Consider the following 24,313-nt stretch of genomic DNA (forward strand, 5'->3'; position numbering starts at 1 on the left):
TGTCTGTTCTCCTCTACCCCTGTCCTTTCTGTTCTCCTCTACCCCTGTCCTGTCTGTTCTCCTCTACCCCTGTCCTTTCTGTTCTCCTTGCCCCTGTCCTGTCTGTTCTCCTCTACCCCTGTCCTGTCTGTTCTCCTCTACCCCTGTCCTGTCTGTTCTCCTCTACCCCTGTCCTTTCTGTTCTCCTTGCCCCTGTCCTGTCTGTTCTCTTTGCCCCTGTCCTGTCTGTTCTCCTCTACCCCTGTCCTGTCTGTTCTCCTCTACCCCTGTCCTTTCTGTTCTCCTTGCCCCTGTCCTGTCTGTTCTCTTTGCCCCTGTCCTGTCTGTTCTCCTCTACCCCTGTCCTTTCTGTTCTCCTCTACCCCTGTCCTGTCTGTTCTCCTCTACCCCTGTCCTTTCTGTTCTCCTTTCCCCTGTCCTGTCTGTTCTCCTCTACCCCTGTCCTGTCTGTTCTCCTCTACCCCTGTCCTGTCTGTTCTCCTCTACCCCTGTCCTGTCTGTTCTCCTCTACCCCTGTCCTTTCTGTTCTCCTTGCCCCTGTCCTGTCTGTTCTCCTCTACCCCTGTCCTTTCTGTTCTCCTCTACCCCTGTCCTTTCTGTTCTCCTCTACCCCTGTCCTGTCTGTTCTCTTTGCCCCTGTCCTTTCTGTTCTCCTCTACCCCTGTCCTGTCTGTTCTCCTCTACCCCTGTCCTTTCTGTTCTCCTCTACCCCTGTCCTGTCTGTTCTCCTCTACCCCTGTCCTTTCTGTTCTCCTCTACCCCTGTCCTGTCTGTTCTCCTCTACCCCTGTCCTGTCTGTTCTCCTTTCCCCTGTCCTGTCTGTTCTCCTCTACCCCTGTCCTTTCTGTTCTCTTTGCCCCTGTCCTTTCTGTTCTCCTCTACCCCTGTCCTGTCTGTTCTCCTCTACCCCTGTCCTTTCTGTTCTCCTCTACCCCTGTCCTGTCTGTTCTCCTCTACCCCTGTCCTTTCTGTTCTCCTCTGCCCCTGTCCTTTCTGTTCTCCTCTACCCCTGTCCTGTCTGTTCTCCTCTACCCCTGTCCTTTCTGTTCTCCTCTACCCCTGTCCTGTCTGTTCTCCTCTACCCCTGTCCTCTCTGTTCTCCTTTCCCCTGTCCTGTCTGTTCTCCTCTACCCCTGTCCTTTCTGTTCTCTTTGCCCCTGTCCTTTCTGTTCTCCTCTACCCCTGTCCTGTCTGTTCTCCTCTACCCCTGTCCTTTCTGTTCTCCTCTACCCCTGTCCTGTCTGTTCTCCTCTACCCCTGTCCTTTCTGTTCTCCTCTGCCCCTGTCCTTTCTGTTCTCCTCTACCCCTGTCCTGTCTGTTCTCCTCTACCCCTGTCCTGTCTGTTCTCCTTTCCCCTGTCCTGTCTGTTCTCCTCTACCCCTGTCCTTTCTGTTCTCTTTGCCCCTGTCCTTTCTGTTCTCCTCTGCCCCTGTCCTGTCTGTTCTCCTCTACCCCTGTCCTTTCTGTTCTCCTCTACCCCTGTCCTGTCTGTTCTCCTCTACCCCTGTCCTGTCTGTTCTCCTCTACCCCTGTCCTGTCTGTTCTCCTCTACCCCTGTCCTTTCTGTTCTCCTCTACCCCTGTCCTGTCTGTTCTCCTCTACCCCTGTCCTTTCTGTTCTCCTCTACCCCTGTCCTGTCTGTTCTCCTCTGCCCCTGTCCTTTCTGTTCTCCTCTACCCCTGTCCTTTCTGTTCTCCTCTACCCCTGTCCTGTCTGTTCTCCTCTACCCCTGTCCTGTCTGTTCTCCTCTACCCCTGTCCTGTCTGTTCTCCTCTACCCCTGTCCTGTCTGTTCTCCTCTACCCCTGTCCTTTCTGTTCTCCTCTACCCCTGTCCTGTCTGTTCTCCTCTACCCCTGTCCTGTCTGTTCTCTTTTCCCCTGTCCTGTCTGTTCTCCTCTACCCCTGTCCTTTCTGTTCTCTTTGCCCCTGTCCTTTCTGTTCTCCTCTGCCCCTGTCCTGTCTGTTCTCCTCTACCCCTGTCCTTTCTGTTCTCCTCTACCCCTGTCCTGTCTGTTCTCCTCTACCCCTGTCCTGTCTGTTCTCCTCTACCCCTGTCCTGTCTGTTCTCCTCTGCCCCTGTCCTTTCTGTTCTCCTCTACCCCTGTCCTTTCTGTTCTCCTCTACCCCTGTCCTGTCTGTTCTCCTCTACCCCTGTCCTGTCTGTTCTCCTCTACCCCTGTCCTGTCTGTTCTCCTCTACCCCTGTCCTGTCTGTTCTCCTCTACCCCTGTCCTTTCTGTTCTCCTCTACCCCTGTCCTGTCTGTTCTCCTCTACCCCTGTCCTGTCTGTTCTCCTTTCCCCTGTCCTGTCTGTTCTCCTCTACCCCTGTCCTTTCTGTTCTCTTTTCCCCTGTCCTTTCTGTTCTCCTCTGCCCCTGTCCTGTCTGTTCTCCTCTACCCCTGTCCTTTCTGTTCTCCTCTACCCCTGTCCTGTCTGTTCTCCTCTACCCCTGTCCTGTCTGTTCTCCTCTACCCCTGTCCTGTCTGTTCTCCTCTGCCCCTGTCCTTTCTGTTCTCCTCTACCCCTGTCCTTTCTGTTCTCCTCTACCCCTGTCCTGTCTGTTCTCCTCTACCCCTGTCCTGTCTGTTCTCCTCTACCCCTGTCCTGTCTGTTCTCCTCTACCCCTGTCCTGTCTGTTCTCCTCTACCCCTGTCCTGTCTGTTCTCTTTGCCCCTGTCCTGTCTGTTCTCCTCTGCCCCTGTCCTGTCTGTTCTCCTCTACCCCTGTCCTGTCTGTTCTCCTCTACCCCTGTCCTGTCTGTTCTCCTCTACCCCTGTCCTGTCTGTTCTCCTCTGCCCCTGTCCTTTCTGTTCTCCTCTACCCCTGTCCTTTCTGTTCTCCTCTGCCCCTGTCCTTTCTGTTCTCCTTGCCCCTGTCCTGTCTGTTCTCCTCTACCCCTGTCCTGTCTGTTCTCCTCTACCCCTGTCCTGTCTGTTCTCCTCTACCCCTGTCCTGTCTGTTCTCCTCTACCCCTGTCCTTTCTGTTCTCCTCTACCCCTGTCCTGTCTGTTCTCCTCTACCCCACATGTCGAACTCATTCCACAATGGGCTGAGTTTCCGCGGGTTTTCGCTCCACCCTTGTACTTGGTTGATGAATTAAGGTCACTGATTAGTAAGGAACTTAATTGAAAGGAAAAACCAAAAACCCGCAGACACTCGGCCCTCCATGGAATGAGTTTAACACCCCTGCTCTACCCCCTTTGTCATTCCCACTTGCTCCTCTCCTCTGAATGGTATCGAAAGCTATGTTTGTTCAGGGTGGGATGTTGGGATTAGTTAATACCCATTTCCTGTGCAGCATTTTGGGGTATTTTGCTTAGCCATTTTCCATCACCCCCTATCCTTTAAATGAAATGTCTGTTCTCCTTCCCCCTGTCCTTTAAACACTGTCAATGTTCATCTCTCTGGTTCTCATTCCCCCACAATCTTCCATATTCTGTCTCCCATTTTGCTCAGTAGTTTCTCTCTGGGTTCTGGGTTCTACTAGTAGTCAGTTCTCACCCCACTTTGCTGTTTCCTGTTTTTCTCTTCTTTTTTCTCTTTTATATTTAAAGGTGATGTGTAACAACTTGCCAATCAGCATTAATGGTCATTTCCTGCGCTGGGTTCCTTCTCACCTTTTAGTATTTAGCTCATTCAGTGAGGGGAAAAAAGTATTTGATCCCCTGCTAATTTTGTACGTTTGCCCACTGACAAAGAAATGATCAGTCTATAATTTTAATGGTAGGTTTATTTGAACAGTGAGAGACAGAATAACAACAAAAAAATCCAGAAAAACGCATGTCAAAAATTTTATAAATTGATTTGCATTTTAATGAGGGAAATAAGTATTTGACCCCTCTGCAAAACATGACTTAGTACTTGGTGGCAAAACCCTTGTTGGCAATCACAGAGGTCAGACGTTTCTTGTAGTTGGCCACCAGGTTTGCACACATCTCAGGAGGGATTTTGTCCCACTCCTCTTTGCAGATCTTCTCCAAGTCATTAAGGTTTCGAGGCTGACGTTTGGCAACTCGAACCTTGAGCTCCCTCCACAGATTTTCTATGGGATTAAGGTCTGGAGACTGGCTAGGCCACTCCAGGACCTTAATGTGCTTCTTCTTGAGCCACTCCTTTGTTGCCTTGGCCGTGTGTTTTGGGTCATTGTCAAGCTGGAATACCCATCCACAACCCATTTTCAATGCCCTGGCTGAGGGAAGGAGGTTCTCACCCAAGATTTGACGGTACATGGCCCCGTCCATCGTCCCTTTGATGCGGTGAAGTTGTCCTGTCCCCTTAGCAGAAAAACAACCCCAAAGCATAATGTTTCCACCTCCATGTTTGATGGTGGGGATGGTGTTCTTGGGGTCATAGGCAGCATTCCTCCTCCTCCAAACACGGCGAGTTGAGTTGATGCCAAAGAGCTCCATTTTGGTCTCATCTGACCACAACACTTTCAGCCAGTTCTCCTCTGAATCATTCAGATGTTCATTGGCAAACTTCAGACGGGCATGTATATGTGCTTTCTTGAGCAGGGGGACCTTGCGGGCGCTGCAGGATTTCAGTCCTTCACGGCATAGTGTGTTACCAATTGTTTTCTTGGTGACTATGGTCCCAGCTGCCTTGAGATCACTGACAAGATCCTCCCGTGTAGTTCTGGGCTGATTCCTCACCGTTCTCATGATCATTGCAACTCCACGAGGTGAGATCTTGCATGGAGCCCCAGGCCGAGGGAGATTGACAGTTCTTTTGTGTTTCTTCCATTTGCGAATAATCGCACCAACTGTTGTCACCTTAATAATATAATAATAATAATATGCCATTTAGCAGACGCTTTTATCCAAAGCGACTTACAGTCATTTGTGCATTTTTGTGTATGGGTGGTCCCAGGGATCGAACCCACTACCTTGGCGTTACAAGCGCCGTGCTCCATTCCAGCCTTGTGTAGGTCTACAATCTTGTCCCTGACATCCTTGGAGAGCACTTTGGTCTTGGCCATGGTGGAGAGTTTGGAATCTGATTGATTGATTGCTTCTGTGGACAGGTGTCTTTTATACAGGTAACAAGCTGAGATTAGGAGCACTCCCTTTAAGAGTGTGCTCCTAATCTCAGCTCATTACCTGTATAAAAGACACCTGGGAGCCAGAAATCTTTCTGATTGAGAGGGGGTCAAATACTTATTTCCCTCATTAAAATGCAAATCAATTTATAACATTTTTGACATGCGTTTTTCTGGATTTTTTTTTTGTTATTCTGTCTCTCACTGTTCAAATAAACCTACCATTCAAATTATAGACTGATCATTTCTTTGTCAGTGGGCAAACGTACAAAATCAGCAGGGGATTAAATATTTTTTTCCCTCACTGTATCGGCTTCCAGTGCGCTCTCCTCTCCACTAGGTGGCGCATTTCATACATCTGACTCACCATTGCGTCATCTCACTGAAGACGGGGCTTCAGGAGTACTGTACTATTCCAATGCGCCCCCATGCAGTGCTGGGTGCATTCATGGTGCATGGGCGGCAGTATGTTTTTTAAAGAGCACATAGCTCAAGGTTTTTGGCTTTGCAGTTTATAAAGAAAATTGATCATATTGTGAGACCAAGGAGTGTTGGTTTTAATTACAGTACAGTACTCCTGAGTGGCGCAGTGGTCTAAGGCTGTGCCACTAGAGATCCTGGTTCAAATCCAGGCTCTGTCGCAGCCGGCCGCGACCGGGAGACTCATGGGGCGGCGCACAATTGGCCCAGCGTCGTCCAGGGTAGGGGAGGGAATGGCCGGCAGGGATGTAGCTCAGTTGATAGAGCATGGCGTTTGCAACGCCAGGGTTTTGGGTTCGATTCCCACGGGTGGCCAGTATAAAAAAATATGTATTCACTAACTGTAAGTCGCTCTGGATAAGAGCGTCTGCTAAATGACTAAAATGTAAATGTAAATGTAAATGTAAATGTAAATGTAAATGTAATTACGTTATGATCCATTGACCAGAGGAAGTCTTATTTGCCGTTAGATAAAGATATTGAATGCTTGATATACAATTATATTACATGGAAAGGAAATACGCTTGTTTTTAAAAGAGCTGTAATATTAGAGAAGAAACATTTTGGGTTGGAAAACTTTTTTTTATTTTTTTTGCTAACGGGGCAGGAGTTTCAATGTTGGAATTGTCGTCAATGGCTTTCAGGCCAATATTAAATGACTTGTTTTATGACAAGGCTTTAAGATAATGATTCAGAGCTGTAATGTAGACCGTCTGAAATGTTTATAAAATATGCATTTTGGAGGCAAGCTTTGCTTACATGCTTCAGACAGTACAGTAGAGCAATTAAAAGATAGAACAATGCATCAACTTTAAGATCAATTGTTTTGGGGATCATTGCAGGTCTTAATATTACTGTCCTGAATGATACCAATTTCACCCGACCCTACTCTGTTCGTAGGGTGGGTAAACGTTCTGCTTGCAATGTTGGTCAGATCATTAATTTGGTAAAATCATTACTGTTATTGAGACATCACCACCAACAATCTACTGTAACTATCTACATCAATCTTATTTCTTTTGACCTATTTTATTTTAAGAACTAGGGCAATATAGATATTGTAATAATGTAAAATGTTTTTATTTTCTTTCAACCAATCAGGGACGTTTTTTCCTTCATGCGCTGTCGCTGGGTAGAATACAAGGCCACGTTCAGTTTCCAAACGTTTTCGAACGTTGCAGATAGAAATGCCATGAATAGAGCTGATGTGAGGTCTTATTCTACAGTATGAAAAATGTTTGCACTCACTAACTGGAAGTGGCTCTGGATAAGAGCGTCTGCTAAATGACTAAAATGTAAAATGTAAAAATGTCAATAGCAAGGAAGAAGTTTCTGTAACCTTTACTGAAAATGTTGTTGCTTTTCAGCTACTTGCCTATTTATTTTAGCATTTTAAAATACAAAATAAATGTATTTTAATGAAATACAATACTTTGCAAAAGTATCTTATATTTTATTTTGATACATTGGTCTTTAGGGTATTTAGGTGTTGACGCCCATCCCTACATCGATCCAATCCCTTCAGATCTTCAGACGAGTGACTGGTCCATCTGGGTTTGGGTCACATTTGAGTGAATGAGTGACTGAGTATTAGCCCACTGAGCTAAAGTCTAGTTATTGTGTAAAAAAACATGATTGTGTGTGTGTGTGTGTGTGTTTGAGTTACAGTGGGGGAAAAATAGTATTTAGTCAGCCACCAATTGTGCAAGTTCTCCCACTTACAAAGATGAGAGAGGCCTGTAATTTTCATCATAGGTACACGTCAACTATGACAGACAAAATGAGGAAAACAAATCCAGAAAATCACATTGTAGGATTTTTTATGAATTTATTTGCAAATTATGGTGGAAAATAAGTATTTGGTCACCTACAAACAAGCAAGATTTCTGGCTCTCACAGACCTGTAACTTCTTCTTTAAGAGGCTCCTCTGTCCTCCACTCGTTACCTGTATTAATGGCACCTGTTTGAACTTGTTGTCAGTATAAAAGACACCTGTCCACAACCTCAAACAGTCACACTCCAAACTCCACTATGGCCAAGACCAAAGAACTGTCAAAGGACACCAGAAACAAAATTGTAGACCTGCACCAGGCTGGGAAGACTGAATGTGCACTAGGTAAGCAGCTTGGTTTGAAGAAATCAACTGTGGGAGCAATTATTAGGAAATGGAAGACATACAAGACCACTGATAATCTCCCTCGATCTGGGGCTCCACGCAAGATCTCACCCCGTGGGGTCAAAATGATCACAAGAACGGTGAGCAAAAATCCCAGAACCACACGGGGGGGGACCTAGTGAATGACCTGCAGAGAGCTGGGACCAAAGTAACAAAGCCTACCATCAGTAACACACTACGCCGCCAGGGACTCAAATCCTGCAGTGCCAGACGTGTCCCCCTGCTTAAGCCAGTACATGTCCAGGCCCGTCTGAAGTTTGCTAGAGTGCATTTGGATGATCCAGAAGAGGATTGGGAGAATGTCATATGGTCAGATGAAACCAAAATATAACTTTTTGGTAAAAACTCAACTCGTCGTGTTTGGAGGACAAAGAATGCTGAGTTGCATCCAAAGAACACCATACCTACTGTGAAGCATGGGGGTGCAAAGGGACCAGGACGACTGATCCGTGTAAAGGAAAGAATGAATGGGGCCATGTATCGTGAGATTTTGAGTGAAAACCTCCTTCCATCAGCAAGGGCATTGAAGATGAAACGTGGCTGGGTCTTTCAGCATGACAATGATCCCAAACACACCGCCCGGGCAATGAAGGAGTGGCTTCGTAAGAAGCATTTCAAGGTTCTGGAGTGGCCTAGCCAGTCTCCAGATCTCAACCCCATAGAAAATCTTTGGAGGGAGTTGAAAGTCTGTGTTGCCCAGCGACAGCCCCAAAACATCACTGCTCTAGAGGAGATCTGCATGGAGGAATGGGCCAAAATACCAGCAACAGTGTGTGGAAACCTTGTGAAGACTTACAGAAAACATTTGACCTGTGTCATTGCCAACAAAGGGTATATAACAAAGTATTGAGAAACTTTTGTTATTGACCAAATACTTATTTTCCACCATAATTTGCAAATAAATTCATTAAAAATCCTACAAAGTGATTTTCTGGAGAAAAAAAATCTCAATTTGTCTGTCATAGTTGACGTGTACCTATGATGAAAATTACAGGCCTCTCTCATCTTTTTAAGTGGGAGAACTTGCACAATTGGTGGCTGACTAAATACTTTTTTTCCCCCATTGTACATATGTGTGTGTTTACATTTACATGTGTACGTGTGTGTTGCAGGTCTGTCAGGTGATCAGGCGGACCTGGATCGTCGTAGCAAGTCATTTGGTCAGAACTTCATCCCTCCTAAACAGCCCAAGACCTTCCTGGAGCTGGTCTGGGAAGCTCTTCAAGTATGTTGATATGAATAAGTGTACTGAACGCAGGTGCTTCCACACAGGTTGAGTTCATTAAGCATTTAACATCCCATCATGCTTAGGATCATGCTGAGCAGGCCACTAGGGCTATGCCCCCATTGGACAATAATGTCCCCATCCACAGGGCATGAGAGTGGTCACTGAATTGTTAGATGAGCACGAAAACGATGTTAAAGGTGCAATATGCAGAAAGACCTCCTATATTTCCTGGTTGCTAAAATTCTAATAGTTTGCCTAATTTCCGTTTATGTGACAAAACAAGAGGTCATAGTGTAGAGAATCATTGGACCACCTAAATCACTGTGAAATATACTTTCCACAAAACAGAAAGTAAAAGACAGGAAAAACTAAACTTAAGAAAGGGAAGCATAGAAATAACGCACATAGAACAGATCTACCGCTTCTTAGACTTGCTTTCAATGAGAATGACAGATAGATAACTCACATTTCTATGTGAATTTGGTCGGGACGCCCAAAAAGTTACATATTGCAGCTTTAAACCATATGCCATGGCCATCTCAGTCACCAGATCTCAACCCAATTGAACACTTATGAGAGATTCTGGAGCGGCGCCTGAGACAGCGTTTTCCACCACCATTAATTAACAAAACAACAAATGATGGAATTTCTCGTGGAAGAATGTTGCCGCATCCCTCCAATAGAGTTCCAGACACTTATATAATCTATGCCGAGGTGCGTTGAAGCTGTTCTGGTGGCTCGTAGTGGCCCAAAAAAACAATTCAAACATTTTATGTTGGTGTTTCCTTTATTTTGGCAGTTACATGTAGATTGATATATTGAAATATGGATTGATTCATTGCTTTACAGGACGTCACTCTGATCATCCTGGAGGTGGCGGCCATCATCTCCCTGGGCCTGTCCTTCTACCAACCCCCCGGAGATGACACTGAGGGTACGACCTGGGATGGATGTCTGTCTGTCCGGTGTGTCTGTCTGGATGGTTGACTGGTTGGCTGACAGACAGACAGACAGGCAGGCAGGCAGTTAGACACACTCCCTTCCGTATTTATTTGGAGAGTGAAGCTAAAACGTTTAATTTGGCGATTTACTCCAGCATTTTGGATTTGAGATGAAATGTTTTATATGAGGCGACAGTACAGAATATCACCTTTTGTTTGAGGGTATTTTCATGTATCTAGTCCCCCCATTTGAAGGTGTCATCAGTATTTGGACAAATTCACTTATAATGTATTAAAGTATTAATATTTTGTTCCCATATTCCACCCAATGATTACATCAAATTTGTTACTCTACAAACTTGTTGGATGCATTTACAGTTTTGTTTTGGTTATGTTTCGGATGGTGTTGTATCCAATAGAAATGAGCGGTAAATCATGAATTGTGTCATTTTGGAGTCACTTTCAGGGCTCTATTTTCGGCTGGCGCTGAGGAGGCCCAAGTGTCTCATTTTGTCCTGATAAAACTGGCTGCCGTTTTCCAGCCCTAACGCCAGCGGGGATGTACCTGTCTAACATTAGCTAGCTCGAAACTATTCAGTCATATAATGTCATATGAAAGGCAGATTATTTTTAGAATCTACCTCGCACATAGGCAACGATACAATGGACGACCCTAGTATTTTGTATAGACTTGCGAATGTTCTGCGTTAAGACATGGAACGAGAGAAGAGATGTATGATATCATGCTTCTGACACGATCCTAATTAGAAATATTGTTGTTTTAAAAAACGGATTGATTTTTTTTTCATTTAATTTGATTTAAATCCAAACGTAATAGAAATATTCACCATCCATGGGTTTACGGTGAGAACGTACATGGCTTTAATGCAATGCAATTTCGTCTGCTATTTCTGAAGAAGTGAAAATGTGATCTGTACGATGGTTCCATGATGTTTATAAAACATAACATTTGCGAGCAGTATAACGGTGAGTGGACATACCACCTTTCTCTTTATATTGGATCTTTATCCAGCTCCTTCGGAAAGTTTGGATGTGCGTAAAACCCTCCATATTCTAAGTTGCCTTGTCTGTATTATACCCCCACGGGGAGCAACTATGGTGCCTGTAACTGTATATAGACATAGCCTATTTAAAACAATTTGTTATTTCGTTTTTATTAGAATTTGGTTAGAATTATACACTGTCTTTTTGGGCCTTATCAATAACCTAGTGAATTTAATGTTGCTTATTGACTACGTTTGGCACGTCCACAGACTGCAATTTACAGTAGGCCTAGCCCCTATGCTATAGCCGATGTTTAACAACGTATTTCCATATTGAAGCAATGCAATTAGAACAATGTGGACTGCAAACATGTTCAAAATATTTAGCAAATATGGTGCAGGCTATTTAATGAACACCCCCAAACCTATAAAGCGACAGCAGCGCAAAGATTTACCATTGTGTTAGGTGTATTAAAATAGAGCCAATATTGTAAATAAGAATAGAATGTGTTTCTAAACACTCCTACTTTAATGTAAATGCTGCCATGGTTACAGATAGTCCTGAATGAATCGTGAATAGTGATGAGAACATAGGAACAGATAACACCCCCCCAAGACGTGATAACCTCTCACTATTACCAATAACAGGGGAAGTTAGCATTTTGGGGGGATATGATAATAATTATTCACGATGTATTCATGATTATCCGTAACCATGGTAGCATTCACATTAAAGTAGAAGTGTTTAGAAAGATTCTATTCTTATTTACAATAAAAGGGACTCCAAAATGACACAATATTACCTTTCATTTCTATTGGGCACAAAATAATCTAAAACAAGACCAAAACAAACAGCAAATGCATCCAACAAGTTTGTCAAGTCAAGTCACAAGCTTGAGGTAGTCATTGTGTGCTATGCATATGGGACCAAAATACAAAAATGTTGACTACTTTAATACATTATAAGTGAATTTGTCCAAATACTTTGAGAATGTTTGCTACAGCAGGAAATTTGCAATTTTATGTGGATTACAATTAATGGACATTTTTGTAGGGTTTGATACATTTTTCGTAAGGGAAAATCAAGTCTGAAATTTCAAAGTGGAAATTACAAACTTCAGAAGCCTTTTTAAACTTCAAATACACTACAAGTTTTTGATGTACTGCATTGCAGGAACGTTCTCCTACAACAAGATCCTCCATCTGTATGACACCTTCAAATAGGGGGACGATGCATAAAGTGCTTTCATTTCTAAATGGTAAAACAGATATGTAGGAAAATACCCTCAAATAAAAGGTGACATTCTGTACTCTTGCTTCATATAAAACATTTGATCTCAAATCCAAAATGCTGGAGTAAAGAGCCAAATTAAACATTTTTCAAATAAATACATAGGGGAGGGTTGATAGATAGCTAGCTAGATAGATGGATAACGGTGTGTTTCTCCCCAGCGTGTGGTAACGTGTCGGGAGGGGCGGAGGATGAGGGCGAGGCTGAAGCCGGGTGGATTGAGGGCGCCGCCATCTTGCTGTCCGTCGTCTGTGTGGTCCTGGTGACGGCCTTCAATGATTGGTCTAAAGAGAAACAGTTCCGTGGGCTACAGAGCAGGATAGAACAGGAGCAGCGCTTCGCTGTAGTACGGAAAGGAAACGTCATCCAGATACCCGTAGCTGACATGGTGGTGGGGGATATGGCTCAGGTCAAATACGGTAGGTAACCAGGACAGATACCCGTAGCTGACATGGTGGTGGGGGATATGGCTCAGGTCAAATACGGTAGGTAACCAGGACAGATACCCGTAGCTGACATGGTGGTGGGGGGATATGGCTCAGGTCAAATACGGTAGGTAACCAGGACAGATACCCGTAGCTGACATGGTGGTGGGGGGATATGGCTCAGGTCAAATACGGTAGGTAACCAGGACAGATACCCGTAGCTGACATGGTGGTGGGGGGATATGGCTCAGGTCAAATACGGTAGGTAACCAGGACAGATACCCGTAGCTGACATGGTGGTGGGGGATATGGCTCAGGTCAAATACGGTAGGTAACCAGGACAGATACCCGTAGCTGACATGGTGGTGGGGATATGGCTCAGGTCAAATACGGTAGGTAACCAGGACAGATACCCGTAGCTGACATGGTGGTGGGGGGATATGGCTCAGGTCAAATACGGTAGGTAACCAGGACAGATACCCGTAGCTGACATGGTGGTGGGGGATATGGCTCAGGTCAAATACGGTAGGTAACCAGGACAGATACCCGTAGCTGACATGGTGGTGGGGGATATGGCTCAGGTCAAATACGGTAGGTAACCAGGACAGATACCCGTAGCTGACATGGTGGTGGGGGGATATGGCTCAGGTCAAATACGGTAGGTAACCAGGACAGATACCCGTAGCTGACATGGTGGTGGGGGATATGGCTCAGGTCAAATACGGTAGGTAACCAGGACAGATACCCGTAGCTGACATGGTGGTGGGGGATATGGCTCAGGTCAAATACGGTAGGTAACCAGGACAGATACCCGTAGCTGACATGGTGGTGGGGGATATGGCTCAGGTCAAATACGGTAGGTAACCAGGACAGATACCCGTAGCTGACATGGTGGTGGGGGATATGGCTCAGGTCAAATACGGTAGGTAACCAGGACAGATACCCGTAGCTGACATGGTGGTGGGGGATATGGCTCAGGTCAAATACGGTAGGTAACCAGGACAGATACCCGTAGCTGACATGGTGGTGGGGGATATGGCTCAGGTCAAATACGGTAGGTAACCAGGACAGATACCCGTAGCTGACATGGTGGTGGGGGATATGGCTCAGGTCAAATACGGTAGGTAACCAGGACAATGATCTGAAGGTAGATACTACTGTAGGTAACCAGGACAATGATCTGAAGGTAGATACTACGGTAGGTAACCAGGACAATGATCTGAAGGTAGATACTACTGTAGGTAACCAGGACAATGATCTGAAGGTAGATACTACTGTAGGTAACCAGGACAATAGTATTATGCTGTATGTATGCTGTATATTGTATCTATAGGAGTATATCTACATGTATAATATTGTATGTTATCTCTAGGGGACCTGTTACCAGCGGATAGTATCCTGATCCAAGGAAATGACCTGAAGATAGATTATATGTTATATATTGATTTCCCTGTTGCAGGACAACATTCCTGCAATGCAGGAAATGTAAAACGTGTAGTGTACTTGAGGTTTAAAAACGCTTTTTGAACTTTGAAATTTCAGACTTCATTTTCCCTTATGAAAAATGTATCAATCCCTACCAAAAATTCAATTTATTTACAATCCACATAATAATTCACATTTCCTGTTGATGCAGGATTATTTTCCTGCTGTAGCAAACTGGCTCAAATTAAGATCCTACATCTGTATCTATATGTTTAACAGTATACAGTGCCTTCGGAAAGTATTCAGACCCCTTGATTTTTCCACATTTTGTTACGTTACAGCCTTGTTCTAAAATTGATTAAATAAATAGAAATCCTCAGCAAACTACAGTTGTGGTCAAAGGTTTTGAGAATGACACCAATATTAGTTTTCACAAAGTCTGCTGCCTCAGTTGTTATGATGGCAATTTGCATATACTCCAGAATGTTATGAAGAGTGATCAGATGAATTGCAATTAATTGCAAAGTCCCTCTTTGCCATGAAAATGAACTTAATCCCAAAAAACATTTCCACTGCATTTCAGCCCTGCCACAAAAGGACCAGCTGACATCATGTCAGTGATTCTCTCGTTAACACAGGTGAGAGTGTTGACGAGGACAAGGCTGGAGATCACTCTGTCATGCTGATTGAGTTAGAATAACAGACTGGAAGCTTTAAAAGGAGGGTGATGCTTGAAATCATTGTTCTTCCTCTGTTAACCATGGTTACCTGCAAGGAAACACGTGCCGTCATCATTGCTTTGCACAAAAAGGGCTTCACAGGCAAGGATTTTGCTACTAGTAAGATTGCACCTAAATCAACCATTTATCGGATCATCAAGAACTTCAAGGAGAGAGGTTCAATTGTTGTGAAGAAGGCTTCAGGGCACCCAAGAAAGTCCAGCAAGCGCCAGGACCGTCTCCTAAAGTTGATTAGCCTAGCCAGGATCGAGATAAAGATGAACGGAGCAAAGTACAGAGAGATCCTTGATGAAAACCTGCTCCAGAGCACTCAGGACCTCAGACTGGGGTGAAGGTTCACCTTCCAAAAGGACAACGACTCTAAACACACAGCCAAGACAACGCAGGAGTGGCTTCGGGACAAGTCTCTAAATGTCCTTGAGTGACCCAGCCAGAGCCCGGACTTCAACCCGATCGAACATCTCTGGAGAGACCTGAAAATAGCTGTACAGCAACGCTCCCCATCCAACCTGACAGAGCTTGAGAGGATCTGCAGAGAAGAATGGGAGAAACTCCCCAAATACAGGTGTGCCAAGCTTGTAGCATCATACCCAAGAAGACTCGATGCTGTAATCAAGGCTAAAGGTGCTTAAAGTACTGAGTAAAGGGTCTGAATACTTATGAAAACGTGATATTTCCATTTCTTTTATAAATTAGCAAAAATTTATAAAAACCAGTTTTTGGTTTGTCATTGATGAGGGAAAAAAACGATGTGATCAATTTTAGAATAAGGCTGTAACGTAACAAAATGTGGAAAAAGTCAAGGGGTCTGAATACTTATGAAAATGTGATATTTCCATTTCTTTTATAAATTAGCAAAAATTTATAAAAACCTGTTTTTGGTTTGTCATTGATGAGGGAAAAAAACGATGTGATCAATTTTAGAATAAGGCTGTAACGTAACAAAATGTGGAAAAAGTCAAGGGGTCTGAATACTTTCGGAAGGCACTGTATATTGTATGCTTTCTCTAGGGGACCTGTTGCCAGCGGATGGTATCCTGATCCAGGGAAATGACCTGAAGATAGATGAGAGCTCTCTGACTGGGGAATCGGACCACGTTGGGAAGACCGTGGACAAGGACCCTATGCTTCTCTCTGGTGGGTGTGTCTGTGTGTTTCAACTTTTAATGGCACCAGTCCAGTGAAATACCTTTCTTAGCAGCTCTAACCCCAACAATGCAGTAATCAATAACAATGTAATACTAAAAATAACAAGGTAGAACAAAAACACACAAGTTATAAAAATAAGAAATAAGAAGAACAGGATAAAGTAAGTTCCATATTAACAATGTGCAGGATACTGGATCGATATGTATAGGGGTAAGGGGACAGGGATACTGGAGTGATGGAGGTAGATATGTATAGGGCTAAGGGGACAGGGATACTGGAGTGATGGAGGTAGATATGTATAGGGGTAAGGGGACAGGGATACTGGAGTGATGGAGGTAGATATGTATAGGGGTAAGGGGACAGGGATACTGGAGTGATGGAGGTAGATATGTATAGGGGTAAGGGGACAGGGATACTGGAGTGATGGAGGTAGATATGTATAGGGGTCAGGGGACAGGGATACTGGAGTGATGGAGGTAGATATGTATAGGGGTAAGGGGACAGGGATACTGGAGTGATGGAGGTAGATATGTATAGGGGTAAGGGGACAGGGATACTGGAGTGATGGAGGTAGATATGTATAGGGCTAAGGGGACAGGGATACTGGAGTGATGGAGGTAGATATGTATAGGGGTAAGGGGACAGGGATACTGGAGTGATGGAGGTGGATATGTATAGGGCTAAGCGGACAGGGATACTGGAGTGATGGAGGTAGATATGTATAGGGGTAAGGGGACAGGGATACTGGAGTGATGGAGGTAGATATGTATAGGGGTCAGGGGACATGGATACTGGAGTGATGGAGGTAGATATGTATAGGGGTAAGGGGACAGGGATACTGGAGTGATGGAGGTAGATATGTATAGGGGTAAGGGGACAGGGATACTGGAGTGATGGAGGTAGATATGTATAGGGGGTAAGGGGACAGGGATACTGGAGTGATGGAGGTAGATATGTATAGGGGTCAGGGGACATGGATACTGGAGTGATGGAGGTAGATATGTATAGGGGGTAAGGGGACAGGGATACTGGAGTGATGGAGGTAGATATGTATAGGGGCAAGGGGACAGGGATACTGGAGTGATGGAGGTAGATATGTATAGGGGTAAGGGGACAGGGATACTGGAGTGATGGAGGTAGATATGTATAGGGTTAAGGGGACAGGGATACTGGAGTGATGGAGGTAGATATGTATAGGGGTAAGGGGACAGGGATACTGGAGTGATGGAGGTAGATATGTATAAGGGTAAGGGGACAGGGATACTGGAGTGATGGAGGTAGATATGTATAGGGGTAAGGGGACAGAGATACTGGAGTGATGGAGGTAGATATGTATAGGGGTAAGGGGACAGGGATACTGGAGTGATGGAGGTAGATATGTATAGGGGGTAGGGGACAGGTATACTGGAGTGATGGAGGTAGATATGTATAGGGGTAAGGGGACAGGGATACTGGAGTGATGGAGGTAGATATGTATAGGGGGTAAGGGGACAGGGATACTGGAGTGATGGAGGTAGATATGTATAGGGGTAAGGGGACAGGGATACTGGAGTGATGGAGGTAGATATGTATAGGGTTAAGGGGACAGGGATACTGGAGTGATGGAGGTAGATATGTATAGGGGTAAGGGGACAGGGATACTGGAGTGATGGAGGTAGATATGTATAGGGGTAAGGAGACAGGGATACTGGAGTGATGGAGGTAGATATGTATAGGGGTAAGGGGACAGGGATACTGGAGTGATGGAGGTAGATATGTATAGGGGTAAGGGGACAGGGATACTGGAGTGATGGAGGTAGATATGTATAGGGGTAAGGGGACAGGGATACTGGAGTGATGGAGGTAGATATGTATAGGGGTAAGGTGACAGGGATACTGGAGTGATGGAGGTAGATATGTATAGGGGTAAGGGGACAGGGATACTGGAGTGATGGAGGTAGATATGTATAGGGGTAAGGGGACAGGGATACTGGAGTGATGGAGGTAGATATGTATAGGGGTAAGGGGACAGGGACACTGGAGTGATGGAGGTAGATATGTATAGGGGTAAGGGGACAGGGATACTGGAGTGATGGAGGTAGATATGTATAGGGGTAAGGGGACAGGGATACTGGAGAGATGGAGGTAGATATGTATAGGGGTAATCGGACAGGGATACTGGAGTGATGGAGGTAGATATGTATAGGGGTAAGGGGACAGGGATACTGGAGTGATGGAGGTAGATATGTATAGGGGTAAGGGGACAGGGATACTGGAGTGATGGAGGTAGCTATGTATAGGGGTAAGGGGACAGGGATACTGGAGTGATGGAGGTAGATATGTATAGGGGTAAGGGGACAGGGATACTGGAGTGATGGAGGTAGATATGTATAGGGGGTAAGGGGACAGGGATACTGGAGTGATGGAGGTAGATATGTATAGGGGTAAGGGGACAGGGATACTGGAGTGATGGAGGTAGATATGTATAGGGGTAAGGGGACAGGGATACTGGAGAGATGGAGGTAGATATGTATAGGGGTAAGGGGACAGGGATACTGGAGTGATGGAGGTAGATATGTATAGGGGTAAGGGGACAGGGATACTGGAGTGATGGAGGTAGATATTGTGATGTCACGAGAGGCTGTGTCCTGGAGGGACGTTACATCCCCCTGAGATGGCTGCAAACCCAGACAGCTATGGCTCCATCTGCTGGTATGGTCGGGAACTCCACCCCTCTATGGCCAATCTTCCCACGCAGCTGAAACAAATCAGGAGCTGATGAGCTGAAGGTTTGGGAAGGGAAGAGACACAGTCTCCAACCTGGGCTCTCTGGAGGACAAGAGTGCTGCACGTCCACTTCCATGAGGAATATAAGGATTTGGAGATACTTACCTTTGGGAAATACTCACCTTTGGATATATGCACCTGTGGAAATACGTGAGAGACATTTGGAAGGACTTTTTGCTGGGTTGGCCACTAGCTGCAACGTGGACTACAGTAAGACTGGGGAAAAGTTATCTGAGCGAGTGAGAATTATGATTTTGGATGTGGAAGAGACATCCCTGAACTGTTAACCCTTAAAGAGCCACAAGAGAACAGAATTTTGTTATATTTTCGTTAATTTCCCAAGACCTATAATAAAATCCTTGTTTTGTTTGAACCTTGTCTCCTTGCACTACTTGAGCAATCCCGCTGAAAGCTGTGTAGCCTCTCGTGACGTCACAGATGGTGGAGAATACGGGCACGCTCAAGCGTTAATAGTGCATGTCAGAGGAGGATACCGAAGGTTTGATCACCCAGTTTTCCAAGTTGGCCGTAGGCTCCCCGCCGACTGAAATGGAGGACATATTGAAAGCCCTTGTTGCTGGCCAGCAAGCCCAGATGCAAGCAAACGTGGCTCTCTTGGAGGAGCAAAAGAAAGCCAACCTTCTGAAGGCAGAGGAATTGCAGTTGCAGAGACAGAGGGTTGTCCAAAATACCCGCCCAATAAAGGCAAGTGACTTTATATCTAAGATGGGAGCTACCGATGACATTGAGGCATACCTGCATGCATTTGAGGCCACGGCCACTAGGGAAGCCTGGCCCAAGCAACAGTGGGTTGGTCTGTTAGCCCCCTTTCTAACCGGGGAATCGCTGAATGCTGTCCGGGACCTGGGCCCTGACCAGGTTACTGACTATGATGCCCTGAAGTCTGAGATCCTCAGCAGATATGGACTCACAAAGTTTGGTATGGCCCAGCGCTTTCACAGCTGGACCTTCCAACCAGACCAACCTCCTCGGGCGCAGATGCATGAACTTGTCCGAATCGCAAGGAAATGGCTGGATCCGCAGAGGAATACAGCAGCGGCGGTGGTGGAGGCCGTTGTGGTGGATCGTTACCTACGCGCCCTGCCTTATGAGGCAAAACGGTTCATCAGTCAACAGGCCTTGACCACGGCTGATCTGACCGTGGAAGCTGTGGAAAAGTACCAGGCCACAGCGGAGATGCTGAATGCTTCCCGAAAAGACCCCAGGAGGGCGGCCCCACCACAAATGGGAAGAACCCGTCCAAAGGACCCCAAGGTCTCGAACCCAGCCACGTCAGGACTTATCCCGGCTCCAGGGGGAGCCAGAAACCAGGCGGGTCCAAGAAGAGTACACCAGGAGGGGGAAACTCGACAGTGTTACCGGTGTGGGGAGATGGGACATATCTCCTGGCAGTGTGGGAAACCAGCCGATGAACCTATGCCCACTGCGGAGTCCTCCAGCTCAGCACCCACACACCGTTTTGCCTCGCTCTTGGGAGTCGTAGATGGCGGCCCAGATCGACCCCCCCACCTGCCCGGTAACTGTGAATCACCATGATGTGGAGGCCTTACTGGATTCTGGTAGCCGGGCCACCCTGGTGCGTAAGGATTTGGTGGGCCCAACGTGTCTGACCCCCGGGGAAAGTCCTCCCAGTTTCCTGTGTCCATGGGGACACCAGAGAATACCCCATTACTGAACTTACAATGACCAGCACACGGGGAACCATACACACGACGGCAGGGGTGGTTGATTCCCTCCCCGTCCCTGTCCTAATTGGACGAGACTGCCCAGCCTTTTACCCACTCTGGAGAGAGTCTCAGGAGAGGATAACCCGAGTACCTCGGAAACGGAGAGGCAAGACTCATCCTGGGAAGGCTCCGGTGCAATACTCCGAGTTACTCACTCCCGCCCGGGCTCTGATAGGGATGGCAGGTGCCCAGACCGACACAGAGACGGAGCTACAGAATCTGGACAAAGAACTGTCTGGTCTGAAGGGGACCGCTGAGAGGTATCGTTTGTTAAAGCAACAGTTAGACATGAAGACAGAAGAGTTAGATATCCTCCAGGCTAAACTCCAACAGAGCTCCTTCCCTAAGCAACAGGAGGAGCTGGAGAGGCTGCGCAGGACCATCGAGGAGTGTGAGGAGACCCTGCGCAGTAGTAAGGAGGTCCAGAAGAAGGCAGAGGAGAAGTACAAGGTGTTGGAGAACAAGATGAAGAATGCGGAGGCAGAGAGAGAGAAGGAACTGAAAGCTGCTCAACAGAAGCTAAACTCTGCTAAAACCAAGGCTGATGCGTTCAGTAAGAAACTCAAGGAGAGACAACAGGAGGCTGAGTCCCTGGTCCTAGAGTTGGAGGAGTTGAAGAGAGAGCAGTCTGGCAAGCACCACGGCAATGCGGACGCCCTCTCCCGGCGTGATGCCTTCTTCGCTGCCTTTACCCCGACGAGGACGTCGGTCCCGAGGAGGGGGATGTGTGATGTCACGAGAGGCTGTGTCCTGGAGGGACGTTACATCCCCCTGAGATGGCTGCAAACCCAGACAGCTATGGCTCCATCTGCTGGTATGGTCGGGAACTCCACCCCTCTATGGCCAATCTTCCCACGCAGCTGAAACAAATCAGGAGCTGATGAGCTGAAGGTTTGGGAAGGGAAGAGACACAGTCTCCAACCTGGGCTCTCTGGAGGACAAGAGTGCTGCACGTCCACTTCCATGAGGAATATAAGGATTTGGAGATACTTACCTTTGGGAAATACTCACCTTTGGATATATGCACCTGTGGAAATACGTGAGAGACATTTGGAAGGACTTTTAGCTGGGTTGGCCACTAGCTGCAACGTGGACTACAGTAAGGCTGGGGAAAAGTTATCTGAGCGAGTGAGAATTATGATTTTGGATGTGGAAGAGACATCCCTGAACTGTTAACCCTTAAAGAGCCACAAGAGAACAGAATTTTGTTATATTTTCGTTAATTTCCCAAGACCTATAATAAAATCCTTGTTTTGTTTGAACCTTGTCTCCTTGCACTACTTGAGCAATCCCGCTGAAAGCTGTGTAGCCTCTCGTGACGTCACAATATGTATAGGGGTAAGGGGACAGGGATACTGGAGTGATGGAGGTAGATATGTATAGGGGTAAGGGGACAGGGATACTGGAGTGATGGAGGTAGATATGTATAGGGGTAAGGGGACAGGGATACTGGAGTGATGGAGGTAGATATGTATAGGGGTAAGGGGACAGGGATACTGGAGTGATGGAGGTAGATATGTATAGGGGGTAAGGGGACAGGGATACTGGAGTGATGGAGGTAGATATGTATAGGGGTAAGGGGACAGGGATACTGGAGTGATGGAGGTAGATATGTATAGGGGTAAGGGGACAGGGATACTGGAGTGATGGAGGTAGATATGTATAGGGGTAAGGGGACAGGGATACTGGAGTGATGGAGGTAGATATGTATAGGGGTAAGGGGACAGGGATACTGGAGTGATGGAGGTAGATATGTATAGGGCTAAGGGGACAGGGATACTGGAGTGATGGAGGTAGATATGTATAGGGGTCAGGGGACATGGATACTGGAGTGATGGAGGTAGATATGTATAGGGGTAAGGGGAAAGGGATACTGGAGTGATGGAGGTAGATATGTATAGGGGTAAGGGGACAGGGATACTGGAGTGATGGAGGTAGATATGTATAGGGGTAAGGGGACAGGGATACTGGAGTGATGGAGGTAGATATGTATAGGGGTAAGGGGACAGGGATACTGGAGTGATGGAGGTAGATATGTATAGGGGGTAAGGGGACAGGGATACTGGAGTGATGGAGGTAGATATGTATAGGGTCAGGGGACAGGGATACTGGAGTGATGGAGGTAGATATGTATAGGGGTAAGGGGACAGGGATACTGGAGTGATGGAGGTAGATATGTATAGGGGTAAGGGGACAGGGATACTGGAGTGATGGAGGTAGATATGTATAGGGGTAAGGGGACAGGGATACTGGAGTGATGGAGGTGGATATGTATAGGGCTAAGCGGACAGGGATACTGGAGTGATGGAGGTAGATATGTATAGGGGTAAGGGGACAGGGATACTGGAGTGATGGAGGTAGATATGTATAGGGGTCAGGGGACATGGATACTGGAGTGATGGAGGTAGATATGTATAGGGGTAAGGGGACAGGGATACTGGAGTGATGGAGGTAGATATGTATAGGGGTAAGGGGACAGGGATACTGGAGTGATGGAGGTAGATATGTATAGGGGTAAGGGGACAGGGATACTGGAGTGATGGAGGTAGATATGTATAGGGGTAAGGGGACAGAGATACTGGAGTGATGGAGGTAGATATGTATAGGGGTAAGGGGACAGGGATACTGGAGTGATGGAGGTAGATATGTATAGGGGTAAGGGGACAGGGATACTGGAGTGATGGAGGTAGATATGTATAGGGGTAGGGGACAGGGATACTGGAGTGATGGAGGTAGATATGTATAGGGGTAAGGGGACAGGGATACTGGAGTGATGGAGGTAGATATGTATAGGGGTAAGGGGACAGGGATACTGGAGTGATGGAGGTAGATATGTATAGGGGTAAGGGGACAGGGATACTGGAGTGATGGAGGTAGATATGTATAGGGGGTAAGGGGACAGGGATACTGGAGTGATGGAGGTAGATATGTATAGGGGTAAGGGGACAGGGATACTGGAGTGATGGAGGTAGATATGTATAGGGCTAAGGGGACAGGGATACTGGAGTGATGGAGGTAGATATGTATAGGGGTCAGGGGACATGGATACTGGAGTGATGGAGGTAGATATGTATAGGGGTAGGGGAAAGGGATACTGGAGTGATGGAGGTAGATATGTATAGGGGTAAGGGGACAGGGATACTGGAGTGATGGAGGTAGATATGTATAGGGGTAAGGGGACAGGGATACTGGAGTGATGGAGGTAGATATGTATAGGGGGTAAGGGGACAGGGATACTGGAGTGATGGAGGTAGATATGTATAGGGGGTAAGGGGACAGGGATACTGGAGTGATGGAGGTAGATATGTATAGGGGTCAGGGGACAGGGATACTGGAGTGATGGAGGTAGATATGTATAGGGGTAAGGGGACAGGGATACTGGAGTGATGGAGGTAGATATGTATAGGGGTAAGGGGACAGGGATACTGGAGTGATGGAGGTAGATATGTATAGGGGTAAGGGGACAGGGATACTGGAGTGATGGAGGTGGATATGTATAGGGCTAAGCGGACAGGGATACTGGAGTGATGGAGGTAGATATGTATAGGGGTAAGGGGACAGGGATACTGGAGTGATGGAGGTAGATATGTATAGGGGTCAGGGGACATGGATACTGGAGTGATGGAGGTAGATATGTATAGGGGGTAAGGGGACAGGGATACTGGAGTGATTGAGGTAGATATGTATAGGGGTAAGGGGACAGGGATACTGGAGTGATGGAGGTAGATATGTATAGGGGTAAGGGACAGGGATACTGGAGTGATGGAGGTAGATATGTATAGGGGTAAGGGGACAGAGATACTGGAGTGATGGAGGTAGATATGTATAGGGGTAAGGGGACAGGGATACTGGAGTGATGGAGGTAGATATGTTTAGGGGTAAGGGGACAGGGATACTGG

General features: G+C 46.4%; 1 pseudogene; it reads left to right on the forward strand.

The window, feature by feature from the left end:
- The window catches only part of LOC121546639, a 190,722-nt pseudogene that overhangs the window by 6,381 nt on the left and 160,028 nt on the right, over positions 1–24,313 (forward strand).

The sequence above is a fragment of the Coregonus clupeaformis genome, chromosome 30 (genome assembly GCF_020615455.1).
Source record: "Coregonus clupeaformis isolate EN_2021a chromosome 30, ASM2061545v1, whole genome shotgun sequence".
Lineage (NCBI taxonomy): Eukaryota > Metazoa > Chordata > Actinopteri > Salmoniformes > Salmonidae > Coregonus > Coregonus clupeaformis.